Source organism: Ursus americanus, chromosome 22 (genome assembly GCF_024610735.1).
Source record: "Ursus americanus isolate L20-20 chromosome 22, mUrsAme1.1.p, whole genome shotgun sequence".
NCBI lineage: Eukaryota > Metazoa > Chordata > Mammalia > Carnivora > Ursidae > Ursus > Ursus americanus.
In genome coordinates, this window is record NC_142148.1 from 35,165,089 (window position 1) to 35,186,711 (window position 21,623).

The window sequence follows — 21,623 nt, forward strand, 5'->3', positions numbered from 1 at the left end:
GCCACACTGTTCAGGGCACCACGCCAGCCTCAAGTGGACTGTCAAATCTTTTTACTCTGAGCAAAATGGCAGCTCCCCTTTGAGCCCCTCCATTGCCTTTAAGTCTTGTCACTACCCATTTGGGTTTATTTCCACCCCATTTCATCCTCTCACCACATGTAAACACATTAGATGCCAGGTGATTACCACCGTGGCATTTCTTTTGCAGTTCCCCATGTATTGCACTTTTCTTGACCCCTTCTCCCAACAGAGTTTACCTGTTCTGTGTCCTGTTTCCCCAGAGCCAACCCCCATGACTTGATAAGTGAAAAAGGAGATAACAGCAGGGGTTCATGACATCATGGCATCATGCATATCGGAGCCCCTCCTGAAGAGCAGATGCCTTTCTTTTATGCCTTGGGTCAAAGCAAACCTGTAGGCTTCATCTTAAACAGGCAAGACCATCTGGTATGGATAGTTGGTCCTGAATAAATAGCGAGTGAATGAACGAATGAGTGAATGAGTAATTAGAGTCAAAGTGTTCATTTTAAAGGGGGAAAATTAAGGCCCAGAGAACTAGAAGAGTCTGAGGTCCAAGCAGCAGAACAGAAAGTAAAGCCTGTTTTTCTAGAGGCCACTCTTGCTGTTATTTCCCACTGATTTCCTTCAGGGTCAGTTTGGGTACTATTTGTTCTAAGAAACCTTCCAGAGAAACGTCACCCCCTCTTGTTCAATCTCCTGCTTCCCCTTGACCCATTATTCTCTCTATACATCTTAGCACTTGATTCCACTGAATGCAGCTTTTTTTCTTTTTTTAAAGATTTTATTTATTTATTCGACAGAGATAGAGACAGCCAGCGAGAGAGAGAACACAAGCAGGGGGAGTGGGAGAGGAAGAAGCAGCCTCATAGCAGAGGAGCCTGACGTGGGGCTCGATCCCAGGTCGCCGGGATCACGCCCTGAGCCGAAGGCAGATGCTTAACCGCTGTGCCACCCAGGCACCCCTGAATGCAGCTTTTTAACATTGTATTTTGCATTATTCACATCTAAGGTCAATGCCGAGTATATAAAAAATACTAAGTGTTGATGAAAAGTGAAATACAAATGTCTTCCAATCTTTAATACATGAGTCTCACCTCTGAACAAAAAGGTAGACATCTGCCTTCTATTTTTGTTGTTTGTGTTTATGCAATTCACAAGTGTGCCACAGGCACATAGTAGGTGTTCAACACAGATTTACTGAATATAATTGAATTTCCTGGTAGCTGAACAACTAGACAGACTGGTGGATAGATATAAATTAGCAAAGCAGATTTAAACCATGTGTTGATCATTGAAAAGTCGTTTCATTTTTAGCCAAGATAAATGCTTTTTTAATGTGTAAAGAAATCTATAATTTTCTGTGCTTTGAATTAAAGCTCCTACTTCCCAGGTTTCCTGCCTGCTTCTGGCTGCTCTTAATGAGCTAATTTACCCCACCGAGGTGAGAGATTTCCTCTTGGGAAAGGGTTTAGATGTGCCTCTCTCACATCCAGGGCCCCAGAGCGTTTCCTTACAGGGCTTTAAACACTCTGAACGTATTTAAGAGAGAAGCCAAGAAACAAATCTGTTGTTTTAGCTTTATTTCTCGAGGCTCAGTGGCTCGGCTTTCCTCTCTTTGATCACACTCACTGGAGTGGCAGGCCTGGAGACTGCAGAGAAGGGCTGGGTCTCTTTAGGAAGCCCAGTTCAGGGGGACCCACCCAGCTCTACACAATGAAAATAAAGTTGTCAAGCCTTTGAGGTGGCTGTGCAGATTTATTCTTCCTGGGCAAAGTGGTAAGACATTTATATTTTTTAAAAATGCTTTGATGAACTTGATAAGGAAACCCTGGTTTGAATGTGGAAAAACATTCTAGAGCTTTTTCCACTGTTGAGCTGGGTTCTCAACATTCATTGCAAAGCTTGACCTGTGGAAATGAAGTTTCCCTTCAAGTTAATGACAAGACCATAAAGGGAACCATTTGGGGATCACAGAACACTGTTAGAATATAAGCCTCCCTGAGACAGGAGGTCACAGAAACCTGCAGATCTGGACATTTTCTGCACACGTTTCCCAGTCCTCAGCTGCCAACCAGTCTTCTGATTACTCTGTTATGTCATTAGGTATGGTTCCATTACTTCTGTTGCTTCTACCAGTCAAAGCCATGGATGATGCAATTTTTTATTATGCATATAACAGAAATAGTTTCTGTCCTTCCTAAGTTCAAGTGTTGTTTGTTGTGGAAGAAGTGTCACACACTGTTCTTAGTGTGTCTTGGTCACATTCAGGTCTTGAGGGATCTAGGAAAGAAATGGAATCAGTTGTGAAATATCTTTCTCTTATATTCCAGAAAGCTGTTTTATCTGAGAAACATCTGCCAACATCCTTGAGATGGTGCTTTTAACATCCTTGAATTATGCAGACCCTTATGAATGGCTCTTAACAGGCTCTGAGCTCCAGACCAAAAAAGGCATGGACACTTACCAGCTGGTAATGGCAGACGATCTACAATCATTGAGGGAGTTTCTTGGGAAAATCAGAAAAGTGTCCTTCAATTTTGTTACTGGGACAGCCCTAATTTGGGTTGCAACTGGCCATGTGGCTCAGTGGAGAGTCTTTGGGCTTGTGACAGATGGAACCAGGTTTGAATTCCTTTGTGGGTACTTATTTTCTGTGTCACCTCAGGTATATTCTTAATTCTTTTTGCTCAGTTAGCTCAAGTGTAAAATCAGGGTAATTGCATTTTGCTGGTTGGAGCCATTTAGATTGTAAGGATCAAAGCTAGGCTCAGGTTACACTAGAGATTGGAGACACAGGCACTTAAGGAAATGTGGCAAATGATCACCATGCAGGTTACAGCAGCCCCTTCATAGGAGGCCCTGTCATATTCATGACATAGTTTCTTATCATCTCTTCATCTTCCTGTATGCATCTCTTCTCTCCGCTTTCATGGCTTTTCCTTCTCTTCTACTCCTGTTGCTCTCTCTCTCTGTCCTTGTCTTGCATTCAAACCTCAGCAATAGAGAAGATCCCATGGAATCTGGTTACCACCCAAGAGGAAGCCACCTCTTGGTCATGCCAGGCTTCCTCAGAGCTGGCTCAGCCTAACATGGTTGCCTTTGGCTCAGGATCCAATCAATACCTGGAACCATCTTCAGTAGGCAGGCCAACAGAATTAGATGACATCAAACATGGCTACTTTGTTCAGTAAAGGACTGTGCTTGATAATCTCCATTTGCCGCACCAGATCCGTTCTCCATTCTTCTCTGCCTATGTGCCCTGGGGGGCCGATCTCTATAGACTCCATTATCTGTGCTCCATTGTTGTCTTATTTCCTGTTATGTTTAACTAATGGGAAACATTGAAAGGACAGCAGATGATGGAAGAGAGAGAAGTTGGGGTATTTATTCTACATCTCCCACCTGGCAGTGGTCTTGACAGTGCCCAGACTCTGTCCATCAGCCCCTCTGCCATGGCTACAACTCTCTCTAGCATTTTATTAAGTCCTCTCCTCCGGGCCTTCAGAATAATGGTTTCTCACTTACGCTGGATGCTGAGAGCTTTACCATTCCTAGTTGCTTCTCTTAATGTTGACCACAGTTTTGTAAGTAGTCCATTCAACCCCTATCGATAAACCCTTTGAGGGGGCCATCTTACTTGATGGAACCTTGACTAATACAGAAAATTAGGTATTGGTGGATGTAAACATATCACATGCCATCCAGGACAAATAACTCAACCTCAGGGTAGTGGTAAGAATTAAATGGGGTTATGTTCCCACGGGCTTAGTGCATCACAAGACTCAATAACTTGAAGCTCCTATTATTATTTTGCCATGTTTGTGTGGAAGAAGCTGATTAATACTATGTGGTTGGGAGATATAAGGTCCCTGTTCATGTCCCATCTAGTTTCTTATCTAGTTTTTTCAATAACCTGAAAGAGGTCATTTCCAGGATGATGGGAATGATGCAATAGGCTCCCAGTGGTACAATGTTGAATTTTCTGAGGCAAATTCAAAGAGATGGGAATGTGACAAGGCTTTGTGGTATATTATTTAAGGGCATAATATGGGGCACCTGTTGGTATTACATTATTAAAATGACAAAGTAGATTCTGAGCAGAGGTACGATGGGGGCAGGAGTAGTGACAAAGTGTAAAGGAACAAGAAATGGGGTGACTGTCGTTTGATTTCTGCTGCTGTCCCTTTGCAATAAAAAGTTCTGGGCAATCAAGAGTCGGTGACACAATGTCAGGAAAGTCATCACATTTATAGCTATTTAGAAAACAAACTGAGGGCTTCAGAGGGGAGGGGGGTGGGGGTCTGGGATAGGCCGGTGATGGGTATTAAGGAGGGCACAGATTGCATGGTGCACTGGGTGTTATACGCAAATAATGAATCATGGAACACTACATCAAAAACTAAGGATATACTGTATGGTGACTAACATAACATAATAAAAAATTATTATTAAAAAAAAAAGAAAAGAAAAAACCCAGAAATGTTCTATATGGAGGGATTCTCAGCGATAGCATAGTTCAAGTGTCTTCTTGTACAGACAAATACACTGAGGCCTAAAGCCACAATGCCTAGGTCAGGGATGACAAATGTGTAGTACGTGTATGACCACTAGTTCTCCCATATCTCGGATAGACATAAACAATTGACGATGGCATTGGTTCCCACGTAGCCCAGACAAGACCTCTGATTCCTTCTACTGAAGTACTCTGTCTCTGAAACCTCTAAAGTAAGATAGGCACTACCTACACATCCAGGTTCCATCCCCTGGAATAGAGGCGGTCTGTCACTCTCGGACCTAGGGTTTAGTGATTATAACTCCGGTTAGTGATAGGGAAGAACTGTGCTGATTTTGCCTTTTAAATCCTGAGTTTTCAAGTTTCGTAATTATATAGTTTAGCTGAAATATAGTTTTTTTAGGCTATGTGTACAGTAGTGCCCCCTTATCCACAAATTCAGTTTCCGTGGTTTCAGTTATCCACAGTCAACAGTCTGGAAGCAGATGGTCCTCCTTCTGATGTATTTTCAGAAGATCAATAGCAGCCTAACATTATATCACAATGCCTACGTCACTCACCTCACTTCATTTCATCACAAAGGCATCGTATCATATCATCCCAAGAAGGGTGAGTGACATATTTTGAGAGAGATACCACATTCACATAACTTTTATTATTATTATTATTTATTATTAGAGAGAGAGAGAGAGTGCAAGTGGGTGGGGAGGGGAGTGGCAGAATGAGAAGGAAAGAATCTTAAGAAGGTTCCATGCTCAGCATGGAGCCCAATGCGGGGCTCAATTTCATGAACCTGAATCATGACCTGAGCTGAAATTAAGAGTTGGGCATTCAACTGACTGAGCTACCAGGTGCCCCTATAGTATATTATTATAATTGTTCTATTTTATTGTTGTTAATCTCTTGCTGTACTGATTTATAAATTAAACTTTATCGTAGGTGTGTGCGTATAGGAAAAACATAGTATAGATAGGGTTTGGTACCATTCATGGTTTTAGGCATCCACTGGGGGTCTTGGACTGCATCCCCTACTGAGAAGGGGGGACTGTTGTAATTCCTAATAAGCTGCAGCAGCAGGTGTGAGAGAAAAGGGAGTTGGGTGCCTACCTGTTTATTTAGCATTTGTCTGAAAGTTACCCAGGCTTATGATTTATTTCTTTTTCTTCTTTTTACCACTTTCCTTTGGTCTATTTACCTACCAATTAAGACCACAATGATAAGGCTAATTACAGGAAACATAAACCAATCTCCTTTTCTCCTTGTTTGGCTGAAATGTTTGGTAGGCCCAATGTCTCTAGACTGTTGCTTCTAGTTTTAGTTATTTATTGTCGTTTATCCACCACTCTGGTGAAAGATAGCATTGCTTTTAACAGACAACTGTGCTCATTTACTCATGCTGTACATCATTCAGGCACTTGAAAGGACCATGAAGATTTTCAGGGACCTGTGAGGTTGCACCATGTGAACTTGTTGATACTCAAGTGTTTTGAAGCTATAAAAACAGCAATTTCATATGGTTCCATCTAAAACTTATCACTTACACTTTTGCTTTCTTATATAGAAATCCCTGAAAATAGAAGTCTGCAAATGGTAGAATTTAGTAGTTAAAAAGATTGTTCTTGTTTGAGAGTAATTATGTGACATTCAATAATGACCAAAGATATTTGCTGTCATTAGGTCAATGTCAGATCAAGAGAAGCCAACCCTATCAAGCTCAGCAAACTGGTTCATGCTGCTCGATGATGATAAGACCCAGGCGGAGCAGATGCAACTCAACAACTCCAGGGGGCACCTTTCACATTCCAGTTAATGTGTGTAATGGTCATGAAATCAGGGAAGCGTCTTCTCCTTCCTACAAGTTTCCACCCTATACAGTAAATGTTGGAAATATGGGCCCCAAAGACTTAAATATTTAACCTAAGTGGATGTTGGCCAGATTCCCTATGGAGCCTCTGATACTAATGAGAAAAATAAGACAGATATGAGGAAGTTTCAGGAGTCTCAGACTGTCTGCCTATGGGCTACATAAGCTTTGTCAAGGGGTTTTGTTTACAGTTTTATTTCATCTAGTTGTCTAAAACCTGCCAGTTGTGTACATTGCTGTTATGTGTTTGAACCCCCTGGAGATGGTTGTCATTTGGCTCTTAATTTAGAGGTCTCAGAGATAGCAATAAGAGAGTAATTAGGAACTTGGCTTCTGGCCTCTGGTCTTACAGGAATAGGGTTCTCAACCCAGCTTTACTACCGCTAGGGATATGTGTAAGCAATTTACTTGGTTCTCAGCCTCAGTTTTCCCACCTGTATAATGGTGATAGAACAGTATATTTCATAAGTTATTAGCTAATGCATGTAAAGTGTACCTAATACTGAAAAATGTCAGTAGTTGTTGTTATTGGTGTGACACTTCCCCAACACACTTGGTAAAGCGAGGTACACATTGTGCTCTACCCAGATTGCTCTTACCTGCTGGGTGCACCTATGCCAGCTTCTGCCAGCAGCTTGAACCTTGACTTTCAGAAGGTGGCCTCTGGGCACTTGGAGCTGCCTCACCATCTAAGAACTGTGAGGGCCTGGGAGTCTACATTTCCTGCCAGCTCCAGCTTAGCCATTTGTAGTCGAGCACCTACTGGGACTATGAAAGCCCAACTTCTTTGCCTTAATGCAGGACAGACTGAGGTGTAATTTAGGCTCTAGAGCTCCCCATGGGATCAGGCAGAGGCTGGAGATTTGTGGGAAATTTCAGCCCTTGCTCCGTTTCTTCCCCTTTCCGGCCCAATGACCCCCTACCTGTTTTCTCCTGAAGGCACTACTTGCTTGTGGAATTCACTGGCACGTGACACCTCGCCTCATGAAACCTGACCAGCTGCAGAGAGTGTTGTGTTTCATCCACACCAGACTTTTGAGGTAGGAATCCCATTTCACAGATATGGAAATGGAGGCTCAGGGGGCCACCTGACTCTCCAAAGTTCACTCGGTTGATTGGTCACACAGCACCTGGACTCCTGCCTCCAGTTATTTTGTCCTGAGCAGCTAGCACCTGTCCCCAAATCGTTCATCTCCATTTCCCCAGTGTTTGTTAAGAATAAGGGAAAGGCTAGAGTCAATGATCTTGTGAGGCATTTGGTACTGAGGAGGCAAACTTGAACTAGGTTTAAGAAAAAGGTCATAAATCTTATCACAAAGGCTGGATCCTGTTGCTTTTGAAACCACATGGCAGAGATTCTCTGATAGCAGCAAGAAGGGCCTGGGAGGGAACCTGAGGGCTATTGTATTTCTGTGTGCAGGGTATACTGCAGCCTGCTTGAGGCTGGCATCGGCTTGCTTTGTGCTTGAACTGCTTATTAAAGTCTAGACGCAACATAAAAGCATGTAAATTGGTTCCAGCCATCTCTAGTAAAAACTTCAGCTGGAGCTGGGAAGTGATTGGAGCATCTCTTAGTGTAATTAAAATTGACTCTTAAAGTTTCTTTAGCTTAATTGGTAACACTTTCTTTGGAAGTTGGTGAAAGCGTCTTGCTGGGAAGGTTAAATGCATTTCTGTGTATAAGATCAGAATTCAAATATAGTTTTATGGACACATTTACAGTTATGTTCTACCCGGGTGGTCTTTTTTTCTTGTATCTTTCCTATTTAAGATTTATGCTGTCATTCACCACAGTCTAAATGTGTTTTGATAAAAAGAAAAAAAATGAACCGTTGCTGACGCATTTCAAACAGAGAGTTGGTAATATTTTGAAGCTTTCAGTAAATTGAACGGCAGTTTGGCCTAACTCAAGCTCCCTCCTTCCCTAGAGCTCTTCACTTTGGAGTCTAGTGTTTGTTATCCAGAAATTCAAAGTGGCTACTATTCTTCAGCTGGGTCCAAAGGTAGGAAGCTGGGCTCTTTCTGAGATGGTCATATCCTTGGTGCGGCTGAACCCATTTAACCCCATTATTTGAGAACAAGTGCGTTCATACACATGAGCGTGTTTATATGCACTGAGACGTTTTTCCCTTGGTTTTGCTTCTTGAGTGTCCAGCCAGAATAATAGGTTGTTATAGTCAAAAAGCCTATGCTTTTAAATTTTGGGGGAGTGGCCACGAATAAAGCTTCCAATTCCCTGGATCCTCCTTAATCCAGATGTGGGGGAAGTCCTGCCTGATTTTACATTCATGATCATTGAGTCTCCATGATTCCCAGGGCCATGACTTGATTCTAGGCTTAGATCTATGTCTACCCATCTCTGCGTAGCAGAGGGACCGCCCATCTTTGAATCACCCCCAGTATTATCTCTTCACATGTGTATGGGGGCAGGGGTTTGCAAACAATGTTATGAGGACCATAATGGAAATAAAAACCACTCTGGTCCTTGGATCTTAATGCAACAATTGTTTATATTTCTGTGTTTTTTCCTCATACTTGTTCAAAGTAGATATATTTTTATATAGTTTCAGTCTTCACCATATAGATGCAATTTGAAATCAATAATCCTTTATTTTAAATAAATAATAGAAGTTGAGTTTTCCCATTAGGTATGTACGTATCATAGAACATGTAAAAATATAGAAAAATATTTTACTGTTACTCAAAGACGATGCTTGTTAACATTTTAGTGTTTATTTTTTCAAATTTTTATACACATGCTGCTATTCTTCCTATATAATTTTGTCGTATTGCATATATAGTTTTCTTTTCTGCTTTTTAATTTCATATTTATTTCATATGATGTTAAGCATATTATTATAAATCTTTGGTAAATATAATTTAAATGGCCACATAATATACTGCATTATTTGCTTTAGAATTCTCTTATTAGAAGATCATGAATAGTGCCATAGAATAGTGCTGTAATTTGCTTTAGAATTCTCTTGTTAGAAGATCATGTTCCCTATTTTTTGATATCATAATGTTGCAAGTAGGCGTGATCATTGTAAATTCAGATTTTTTTTCTGTATCTGGGATTATTTCCTTATTACAGATTCCTAAAAATGAAATTGTGTAATGAAAAATGAAAGGAATTTCAGGCTCTTGATAATATTGTCAAAGGGCTTTCCAGAATATTATATCAATTTACAATCTTGCTAACAACACATAGGGCTATAACTCTTGGTATGGTTATTTTGATAGAAAAATGACATCTTGTTTAATTTGCATAAATTTGACTAATGGGGATGTCCAAGTCCCCCTTTGTTACCCAATTCGATTTTTTTCTTAAGCAAATCACCTGTTTTCATCCTTTGCTTGCATAGCTATGGAGTCTTTGTGTTTTAAAAAAACACTGATTTTTGTTATATGTTATGTGTGTCATAGATGTTAAACATGCCTTGATCTTTGTATTTTCTGCAATTTTTGAAGAATAGTGTTTTGTTTGCTTTGTGCATTAGGCAATGATACCATTTTCACTTATTTTGTGGCAACTCTTTCTGGAAGGGCAGTGGTGGTTTCATGAGATGATGTTATCTCTGCTTTGCAGGGAGTGAGACATGTTCCCTAGCCTTGATACAAGTCATACCTTTCATATTTCATGTGTGAGCTCAGGTGGTCTCCACACCACTTCTTTGCATGTGGAAATCCTATTTATCCTTTAATGCCCAATCACACCTAATCTCTTCCCATTTTCTGGTCTTTTTCTTCCATTGCTGCTTCTTGTTTAGTAACTCTCAAGCTCTATGCAGAATTTGAGAGAGAACCCTTCTCAGGATGTAGAGGAGAATTATTTGGGGGGAGTTTTCAAGTGAGTTTTATTTTCTTATAGAACCACTTGTTAAAGCTCTTGAGGTTCATTTGAAAATGGGCAGAAAAATGTAGATGGGCTTCTAAGCTAAAAGAAGAGTAAAAGGAATAGTTTGTTGTGTTTTCTTAGCCTCCTGCAGATAGTTAAGGGTATATGTACATGCACGTGTGTGTGCGTGTGCATTGGCCTAGATGCTACTGAAAAGCAGAGCCTGAAGCAAGGATACGTGTGCAAGTAGGTTATTTTAGGAAATGATCTCAGGGAGTAAGAATAGGAAACTGAGGAAGGCAGAACAAGGAGGGAGGGAAAACCAACATCAGGGTGCATTAGTGAGCTGGTTCTTGCTCTGGGAAATTGGGGCTCAGTCTAGGCCTCCCAGGAGCCATGTAGGACTGTCTTCTGAGAATAAGGGAGTACTTATCCACAGGTTTCCATCCGTCATTGTCAGGGGTGTCCCATGGCTTGTTAATTCCTTCACAGTTGCAAGCTTGCACATGTATCAGAATGGCTGGTTGGGCTCTTGCTGGAATTTCTCATGGCTGTGGCAGAGAAAGCCCTAGGAGAGAAAGTGAGAGGTACATAGTATAGTTGGTGAGGTGTCAGGTTATGTCACATGCATCCAGTTGCTGTAGCAATGTTGCTGTGGAAGGGTGGAGAGATTGTAGCTAAGGCACAAAAGGGGTCAGATACAGTATGTGTGTATTATGACTTCATATATGCTTTTCCTTGTTTAGTTTGGTTGACTTGGCATGTAAGTAGATTCAGCATCCATTTACTCTAACCTTGATGGAATTTGGAATTCATACCCTCGCTTTCTTTCAGTGGAGTTATTTACCATTCACTTCTCCCACCTCCTGTGTCCTCCAGGCCTCGTCAATTGGGACATTGCATTTCCCCAACCAAAGTGATTAGTTCAGGGAGGGATATGTGATACAATCAGAGTTAAGCAGACCCATCAAAGCTTTTCTGGGACTGTTGGGAAAGACACCCTCTCTTTTTTGTTGGAAAGATATTAAGACTGTAGCTTCTGAAGTACTGCTCAGAGGTCAAGAAAAAAACAAAGTGGAAAGCAAGTCCAAGATCCAAGTAGAAACCAGGTCCTGATGGGATGACATCATTTGAATGCTTAGATTCAGCCATCCATGGATTTTTTTCAGTTACATAAACCAGTTAAATATCTGTTTTTGCTGAAGCCAGTTGACTTGAGATTTCTGTCGCTTACCACTAAAAGAGACCAATAGATACCCCATTTTAAGTAAATCTTTTAAACTTCATTCATTCATTCATTTATTCAAGTAATATTTATTGAGTGCATACTCTGTGCCTCGCACTATGAACAAGTTCAGCTTTCAGTTGTGTAGAGAAGAAAAACATATAAAGTTTAAGCCTGCTGTATTCTTTGGAATACAGAATATACGCCTTCAGGGAGGTATGAGTATGAGTGATAGACAAATTGTCAGAAGACATGGAGGAAATTTTATGAATCTCAAAATATCCATCCCAAGAAGTGGGAGAGAATCAGGTCTAAGGGAAAGTGTCTGTGTGTGTGGAGGGGAATGCACATGTGCGCACGCATGCGTGTATGTTTGTTGGGGGATACATGTTATTGAAGATTTATGATGAAGGTGTTTGTAGAGTATCTAGAAATGGTCACCAAATACAAATTTTATTACTTGGTATGTCAATTATCTATTGTCACAATAATGCAACATAACAAGTAGCCACAAAGCCTGAGATGCCTATGACAGTAAGCACTTTTGTTCACAAATCAGTGGTTTGGGTTGGATGGTTCTGTGGATCTGAGCTAGGCTCAGCAGGGCTTACTCCTGTGCCTGTTATCGTTTTCAATTTGGCTGGGTAGCTTTGCTGATCTTGGTTGGACTCCCTCACGTGTCCAAGACCTTGACTGGGATAAGTGGGGTCTGCTCCACACGTCTGTCCCTTGAGCATTCTAGCTAGGGTGTGCTCATATGTAAAAGAGAGGAGCAAGACACTAAGTGAAAGCATGCAAGTGTGTTTTAAGACTTTGTTCAAATCACCTCTGCTGGTATTTAATTGACCAAAATAAATCACATGGTTGAATCCAGGGAAAAGTGGTGGACATTGCTCTATTAGGTACCCAAGGGCAGAGATCCAGGGAGAGGTGAAGAATTGAGGCCATTTTGCAACCTGTCTACCATACTGGTTGGCTTATATATAGGTCATTAAAATAAATATTCATATAATTGGTTTGATTTTTTGGAATGTGGACCATTTAAGTTCCTGAGATCCCTGAAAAATAAAGCTCTCCTAAGAGGAGTCTTGGTTAAGTCAGTTCTCCTCCAAGCACATGGAACTTTTCCTTTTCTCCAGAGAAAGAACCCAGTATTTTGAGTCTTTTTTTTTTTTTTTTAATAAAAAAGAAAAATGCCTGTTAGACTTAGAATGTCCTGTCTTCATTTATGGAGCTTAAATTTCCTAAGCTGGAAGCTATGTATGTATTTTTTTGCCAAGGTCGACTCTGGGCCTATGGTTTCTACTGTCTTTTTGAAAGAAAGAAAAAAAACCCAGCAGAATTCCTATGGCACTATACTATATCCTTCTTCCATATTTTATGTAGATTTCTAAAAGGGCTGATTGCTTTTGGTATGAGTGGACCCGAAGAATTATTGCAGTTGGCTTTTAAAAACTCTATTATAGTTTTACTTTTGGTTTTCTGATGTTATGAATTTTTATAGTTTTTGGCCTGTATCACAATCCCCAGGAAGTTCTATTTAAAACAAGTCTCAAACTTTTTGCTCTCTGTCCTTTATAGGATTCCAACTCTGAAGGGTGACTGGGGCCAAGACACTGAGTAGGTCTCTTCACCTAGCTTTCATTTTTTTAACTGCAGGTGGGTAGTCTAGATGTAAAACCAGGCTCTACTACTTATTAGTTGGATTGTTTGAAGCAGGTTAATATATCATTTTTAGCCTTGACTTTCCCTTCTGTAAAACAAGTGTCACAGTATTGTCGTCATGGTGTTGCCACAGTGTTGTCATGGGGGTTAAATGCGGTGATGTATGTAAAGCCCTTTGCCCAATGGGCTTAAGAGGTAGTAAGTGTTCAGTATATGGGGGCTATTCTTACCTTGTAACCTTATCTCCTATTCATTGCCATCAGCATTGTCCTTGACACCAACCATAGGCTTCGGATGGTTCTAGGAATGACCCCGGCAGAGGACATGGCAGGAAGAAGCACATGGAGGCAAAACCTCATCCTGCTTTTCATGGGGGTTTCATGTGTCTGTTCCCATCATTATCCAGTTGCTCTTCTCCTATCTCAGACCTCTTATTTTCCTGCTTCTGGCCCCCCGTGTCCTTTCAAGGGGCCCTCACTCTCCAAAAAGATGTTATGAAGATCCAAATATGAAGACCAGTGGTTCTCAAATTTGGCTGCACAATGGAATTGCTTAGAAAACTTTAAAAAAATACTGATGCCTGGGCCCTACGCCTAAAGATTCTGATTAACTTTATCTGGAGTAGGGCTCAGGCATCAGTATTTAAAAAAAAGTTCTCCAGGGACGCCTGGGTAGTGCAGTCGTTAAGCGTCTGCCTTTGGCTCAGGGCGTGATCCCGGTGTTCCGGGATCGAGTCCCACATCAGGCTCCTCCGCTGGGAGCCTGCTTCTTCCTCTCCCACTCCCCTGCTGTGTTCCCTCTCTCGCTGGCTATCTCTCTGTCAAATAAATAAATAAATAAATAAAATCTTTAAAAAAAAAAAAGTTCTCCATGTGAGGATAATGTTCAGCTAGAGTGAAAATTACTGGGCCAAAGTATATCAGGGCTTCTAAACAAATTTCTAGTTCATTCTACTTTTATTATGATCCTACTTTTTCTTTTAAAAAGAGAGTGGGGAGGAGGGGCAGAGGGAGAGGGTGGGAGCCCTCCCTTAAGCAGGTTCCACGTGTAACACAGAGCCCGACACAGGGCTTGATCTCACAACGCTGAGATGATGACCTGAGCTGAAATCAAGAGTTGGACACTTAATGAGCCACCCAGGCAACCTTATGATCCTACTCGTATCATTTGCTTGTTCCAGCCTGCAGACCTTCCTTTTGGAAGAGATGTTTGTTTTCTCAATAGGAAACCAGCGTCTCTGGTGAATAAGCTAATGGCTTTATCATGATGTTCTGGGAGCTGCCAGTGCCTTAAGTATCATTAGACTTGTAGGCTGATTGGGGAATTTTCCTTCATGGACCCCCGGATAGCCTCCTGAAAGGTATCACCCACATGTGTGCAACAAGAACAATTTCACCTTACCCTTAGGCAGTGATTTATACTCTTCAACAAGCTTTCACATTTTATATGAGAAGTATTGCAGTACAGTGAATGGTCCCGAGTTAGGACCTGAAAAATCTGAGTTGCAGTTTTACTTACATCACTAATTTGTTATTGTGACATGGGCCATAGCTCTTAAATTCTCTAAATTCTCTGAGGGTGCTTCCTTACTTGCTCTCTTTAAAGAAGTCCAGTGTGATGTGTAGATACATTCCTTGGTCTTTGCCCCACTTGGCAGATGAGGAGACTGAGGCATAGAGTGGAAAAGTGAGTCATCAAGCTGTGTGTCAAAGGTTGGAATTCATCAAAGTCAGGCTTCCATGGCTCAGGTTCTTAACCCAGTGTAGGTGCTACTGTCCCACACTAGCAAATTATCCAGAGGACTGAAGGATGTATTGTTTCAGCTGAAAGAAATGGGATTTAGATGACCAGCTCTGTGCAGATACAGTAGGTCCTTTGACTTCCCCAGTTCCATTCTTCTGCCTTCTCCCTCACTCCTAGGCCAGTGGGGATGCCTTTGAGCAGTAGATTCCCTTTCACAGATGCAGTTGAGTAGTCATGAAAACCCAAAGTCTTCTCTATTCTGTTGGCATTTGCATGTTTGTTCTTAATGGATTTCTTTGAGCACAGAGTCTGAGAGGGGTGGTAGAGACTGCCTAGATATTTCCCAAATGTGCTTTCACTTCTTCCTGGCATATAACTAAACGACATCTTCCAGCCTCCCTTGCAATTAAGTTTGGCCATTGACCGAATTCTGGCCATCAGGATGTGGGTGGAAATGATGTGTGCTGCTTCTAGGCCCTTGAAATCTCCCAGGGGCATCCTCTGTGCGCTTTCCACATCTGTTCTTTCCACCATGGAAGCCATGTAATTGAAGACAGTGAAGCAACAGGATAGAACCTAGGTCCCTGGATCAGAGTTTGAAGAAGAGCTACCTGATCAAGAAAACTTGCACTGAAAACTATGTAAGCAAGAAAAAAACCCCTCTATTTTGTTAAACCTTTGTGATTGTAAAGTTTTCTTGTTTTGTCACCTTAAAACTAACTGGTGGGATAGAAAAAGGATTGGTGGTTTAGTGAGAGGGTTCCTCTCACACGCAGAGTTCTCTGTGGCATCACCTGAAACCACACACTTCCTCAGCTCCTTCCTCTGCCCTGTGTTATATTCCTCAGTCTTACAGGTTTCACCTGAGAGTCCTCCCTTAATAAATCACAAGAACAGGAATCCCTATCTCAGGCTCTGCTCCACAGGGTCCCAATCTAAGGCGTCCCCCCCCCCCACTAGAATATAAGCTTTGAAGGGTGGGAATGTACTTTGTTTCATCATTCTCTACTGAATTTCTAGTTATCCAATGAATGACTGTATTAATACTTTATATGTGTAAGTAACTAGACACTGTGGATAAGTGTAAGGAAATATAAGTCATGGATTTGGCTCTATGTTCTATCAAGTCTTATCTAAAAGTTTTCTTTTCTATGAACTTTAAAAGAATGTAGACAACATCATATAATCTGTTTCTCATTTTTGTCTTAATGTACAACAATAAAGTGATAATACCATTTTATTTAATGCCCTTATTTTTAAATACAAGTGAGATTTAATTGTGGAAGTGATTTTTAAGATAATTTTCCTTTTCCTTGATCAGTTCTTTATATGTTTATTTTTTTTCTGAAACATGGGCATCTGAGAGGTGTTTTGTTTTTTGTTTTTTGGTTTTTTTTTTAGTAAAACTTGGGAAAGAATTTCATATAAATTGTAAAAGTTAGCCTGGCCATGGAAGCAAAGAACATATCCACTTTAGAAACCTTTTAAAGCCAAACATAATTCCTTTAAAGAACACTATACCAGACAATGTGGCCTTTGCTTTGGAAGGCCTGCTTCTGGCACAAGGGGGCTTCTCATTTGAGCAGTGAGAGAGAAATGGTAAAGGGCATGCAAAAAGCGATTGCTTTAAGCGTATTGGTTTTTCCTTTCATATTTGCAGTGTGATCCTATTATTTTGAAGCAGTGAGGTCATTTAAGTGTGCCTGGCTGGAGATTTGCTGTTTTCCTCTATTCTTTCCTTTAAATCTTTTTGTCAACCATGTTCTCCTTGACTAGCAGAGCAGCTGTCTGGGTAGTTATAATCCCATTAAAAAGGCCTCTATTATGTCAATAATATATTTATAGAGAAATTAGTCGCCTGGGGTTGTTGGGTGATTCTTCTGTTTAGACATATTGTACCCTAGAAAAGTAGGACTATCCTCTTCTTGTTAGGTAAGGCCTGCTGCCTTGTCACGGTGCCATATTGGCTGAAACCGATTAGCAATTAACATGGAACATGCCTTCCTCTGTTGTAAAGCCCCCTTAATCTTTGCCACTGATCATATTCCTTTCAAGCTTTGCTGATAAAGCTGAGATTGTAGATGTGTCTGGGTGTATGGGGCTTATAGTATTAAGTGAAAATATGACAGGCATTAAATGACCATCCTGATGGGAAAGGTGGGGCAACTAACCACAAAGACTTTCTAAACCTGTTCAAGTGCATTTGAGCAGTGTCCTAAAATTAGGAGTACATCTTCCTGCACAGATTGCCTTCTTTTTTCTAAAGAGATTTTACATTCTTGCTGTCTGAGTTCAGGTCTAATTATATTCTCCTAAGAGGAAAGGCAAGAGGCTGAATTGCAGTAAAGGAATATATCAGATTATTAAACTATCCACGATTAGTGGGTTGAGGTTTCATTTTTGGAAGCTCATCATGTTTTGCAAACCATAAAAAAATAGGCCGCTTTTTAGCAGACTTCATAATAAAAGAGGGTGACATTGAAGTCAATCCATATACTATCACATGTCCTTTGTACTGATCTTTTATTTTTCAAAACATGAAGTATTGATTTGTGAGACACCAAAAGTATCCTCTTCAGGGATTACCTCAAGGGCTCTCTCACTGTAATTCCTCAATAGTTTAGGAGATTTGGAAATGCCCAGATACAGAAAGGGGAGTCATTGGCTAGCTGGTGCTTGCACTCAGAATATTGGCAGGAAGTTGCAAATAGAGGTGCAAAGAAAGGCAACCTTCTGAGTTTCAACTCTTGTTATCAACTTTCAATGCCAAGTAGACTTTCAGGAAAACCCTAATCAAATTTGCAAAGCAGACTGTAAGATTTAAATAAAGGGGTGTAAAGTAGACAAGTGAAGAAAAACCAGCATATTCATACAGCATAGCTGAGATTTCCTCAGCCGTTTGGAATTATTTAAACATCAAATTCAAAGTGTAATTCAGAGAAGCCAGGAGGGTTGGCCAGGGCTTCAGTTCTGCAAATCAGATATTCTAAAGATCCCTTTTGGTCCTGCCCTCAAGCTCCTCCCACTTCTCACCTAGATGTTTCTTACTGGTCTTTTCTATGTTCTGCTCCCCCCCCCCCCCTTATCTAGCACTTTGTCCTATTCGGAGAATATGTACCTTGGGTGTATAGGGATTTTCACTTGAGAAAACTGAAAATGGGGGGCCAAGGCTTAGAGCTCTTAAGACATTAAATTTCATAGGTTCAGGAAAACCGGTTGTTTTTGTGCTTTCATAAATTCTTTTTTTTTTTTTTAAAGATTTTATTTATTCAACAGGGATAGACACAGCCAGCGAGAGAGGGAACGCAAGCAGGGGGAGTGGGAGAGGAAGAAGCAGGCTCACAGCAGAGGAGCCTGATGTGGGGGCTTGATCCCATAACGCCGGGATCACGCCCTGAGCCAAAGGCAGATGCTTAATGACTGAGCCACCCAGGCACCCCTGTGCTTTCATAAATTCTGCATTTTAATAAAATAGCACACTCAAGTGATACTCATTAGAGAAACAATTTGTGGTGTTTCAATGGCCCCCACATGCTCGTACCTATTTTCAAGGCCCCCGGGACTGAAGATACCAATTTCCTTCAGAGCTGGTAAATGGCCACATGATGGCACGTCCTCTCTTGATCCTTACTGAATCCTCTCAGGTTTATTTCTCCTTGTGACTACAAGGAAATTCTCTAAGAGTAGAATATTCTAGAGCAGTGCTGTGGCACAGAGCTTTCTCTGATGATGGAGATGTTTCCTGCACTGTTCTGTCAGTAGATACTAGCCACTTGGGATTCTTGGCACTTCAAGTGTGGTTAGTGTGACTGAGGGACTAAATCTTTAATGCTATTACATTGTAATTCATTTAAATCTAAATAGTCTCATCCATGTGGCTAGTGGCCACTGTATTGGACAACTCCGGTAAAGTAGGGAATTTGTCTAGTAGCCAAGATGGGGAAAGATGGTATGAATTACACGTCTTGAGATACAGTATAATTTAGACCCAGACAGGGTGGTTCAAATCTGACCTCTGCTTTTTTGAACTGTGAAGTTGTGGTAGTTAATCTCTCTGTGTCTTAGTTCCCTCATCTGTAAATCAGGAGATGATAATGTTAGCAGTGTATACTTCTAAGTATCTGTATTATAATTAATTGACATAAAGAACACATAGGAGAGTACCTAGCATATAGACAGAATTAAAAATAGTCAATACCGATGGTCTAATTGCCCTGAGTTTCTGCTTTTGGAACCAATGAAATAAAATTGGGAAGGTTGAGTAGAGCATTCAACGTTTCATAGGTGCTCAATCCTGAGAGTTTTCATCCTGACTTTCTTTTCAGCATTATTAGTTAATTAAACCATACATTCATCTAACAAATAAGACTGTTTTGAGCCACTCTTGTCCTAGGGGCTGGAGATATAACAATGAACAGAACATTGTCCTTAAGGAGTTTATGGTCAGGTGAGGGAGACTGTTGAAAACTGAGTATAAATGTGGCCCCAGCTCTTTACCCCTCTCTGTATCATGTCCCTCTGTCATGTGACTTTGCAGCACCTCTTATCCAGCAGAGTCCATTTTCTGACTCTTAAATCCAGGCTAGTCTCGTGACTTGAGTTGACAGAAGGTGGAAAAAGTGACCTCATGCTAGTTCTCAGCCTGGACCCAAGGGATTTTGTGCAAGTCCTGTTCCTGCCCTCCTTTCTCTTTCTCTTAGAAGCTTCCACAGCTGCTTTGTGAGCAAGCTCAAGCTGGCCTGCTAGGAGATAGAGACCACATGTACATGGAGCAGAGCCAAGTCATCCCAGTTGAGACCATCCTAGACCAGATAGCATTTACACAGCTGACCACAGATACAAGAACAAGCACAGCTGGGCACAGCCCGTGGGCTGGTGTTTGAAACCACTGAGTTTTAGGAGAGATTTACGTGCAGCAGGCACTCACTGATAGATGGTCCAATCAATGTGTCAGGAATCACTGTAGTTTTAAAGACAAATACAGGGACTCAGAGGGGACTTGCTAATGGGACTTGCTAAGCTGAAGCCTGAAAGATAAAGAAGGAAGAGAAGATTCAGGCAGAGGGTACAGTATGAGAAACCTGGACCTTAGAGAGCAAAACTCCTTTTTTCCTGCATGGTGTCAGGGACATATAAAATAGAAATATTCTTCTGCTCAGGGAGCTTCTTAGGTAGCTGTGATGTCAAGAGTCACAAAGAAATCAACTATTACACAAAGTGAACTATAGTAACTGCTGAGTTCAGACTCTGGTGCAAGAAGTAGGGAGAGCCCAGAGAAAGATCAGTAATGACTGAAATAAACAGCCAGGAACACTGGGAAGATAAGCTAACTGTGATGGAACTTAAGGAATGGATAGGACAAGGCTGGAGTTCAGGAGAGAGGAAAATATTCCTGAAATCATTTGGGACATTTTGTGGAAGGGCCTGTTTGGTCGTTCGTACCCACTGAACACCTACTATGTGCTACACCCTGTGGGAGGAACCATGGGAGAAGAAGAAGCAGGAAACACTACCTTATCTTTATGGAATTGAGAGTTATGCTTGCCTTTGGAGTACCAAGCTCCTTTTCTACATCTTGATTTTTGTGTAACATAACCTCATCCTATCATTCATTTCCTTTTTTTAAAAATAATTTTTATTTTGTTATATTAGTCACCATATAGTACATCCCCAATTTTTGATGCAATGTTCCATGATTCATTATTTGCGCATAACACCCAGTGCACCATGTAATACGTGCCCTCCTTACTACCCATCACTGGCCTATCCCAATCCCCACCCGCCTCCCCTCTGAAGTCCTCAGTTTGTTTCCCAGAGTCCATAGTCTCTCATGGTTCATTCCCCCTTCTGTTAACCCCCCTTTCATTCTTCCCTTCCTTCTCCTACTGATCTTCCTGCTATTTCTTATCTTCCATAAATGAGTGAAACCATATGATAATTGTCTTTCTCTGCTTGACTTATTCCACTTAGCATAATCTCCTCCAGTTCCGTCCATGTTGGCAAATGTTGGGTAATCATTCTTTCTGATGGCTGAGTAATATTCCATTATATATATGGACCACATCTTCTAAATCCAGTCATCTGTTGAAGGGCATCTCAGCTCCTTCCACAATTTAGCTATTGTGGACAATGCTGCTATGAACATTGGGGTGCATAAGGCCCTTCTCTTCACTCCGTCTGTATCTTTGGGGTAAATACCCAGTAGTGCAATTGCTGGATCATAGGGTAGCTCAATTTTTAACTTTTTAAGGGACCTCCACACTGTTTTCCACAGTGGCTGTACCAACTTGCATTCCCGCCAACAGTGTAAGAGGGATCCCCTTTCTCCGCATCCTCTCCAACATTTGTTGTTTCCTGCCTTGTCAATTTTTGCCATTCTAACTGGTGTAAGGTGATATCTCAAGGTGGTTTTGATTTGCATTTCCCTGATGGCTAATGATTTTGAACATTTTTTCATGTGTCTGCTAGCCATTTGTATGTCTTCTCACACCATACACAAAGATAAACTCCAAATGGATGAAAGACCTCAATGTGAGATAGGAATCCATCAAAATCATAGAGGAGAACATAGGCTGCAACCTCTTTGACATCGGCCACAGCAACTTTTTTCATGACACATCTCCAAAGGCAAGAGAAACAAAAGAAAAAATGAACTTGTGGGACTTCATCAAGATAAAAAGCTTCTGCACAGCCAAGGAAACAGTCAAAAAAACTAAGAGGCAGCCCACGGAATGGGAGAAGATATTTGCAAATG

The 21,623-nt window shown here is 41.1% G+C and overlaps 1 long non-coding RNA gene across 1 annotated transcript in view; it reads left to right on the forward strand.

The window, feature by feature from the left end:
* Positions 1–6,088: 6,088 nt before the first annotated feature.
* LOC148108065 (uncharacterized) overlaps positions 6,089–21,623 on the forward strand; it is a 243,378-nt gene continuing 227,843 nt past the window's right edge. Inside the window, exon 1 of the long non-coding RNA XR_015720952.1 lies at positions 6,089–7,438. This is a non-coding gene — a long non-coding RNA (uncharacterized LOC148108065). The remainder of the gene's footprint in view (positions 7,439–21,623) is intronic.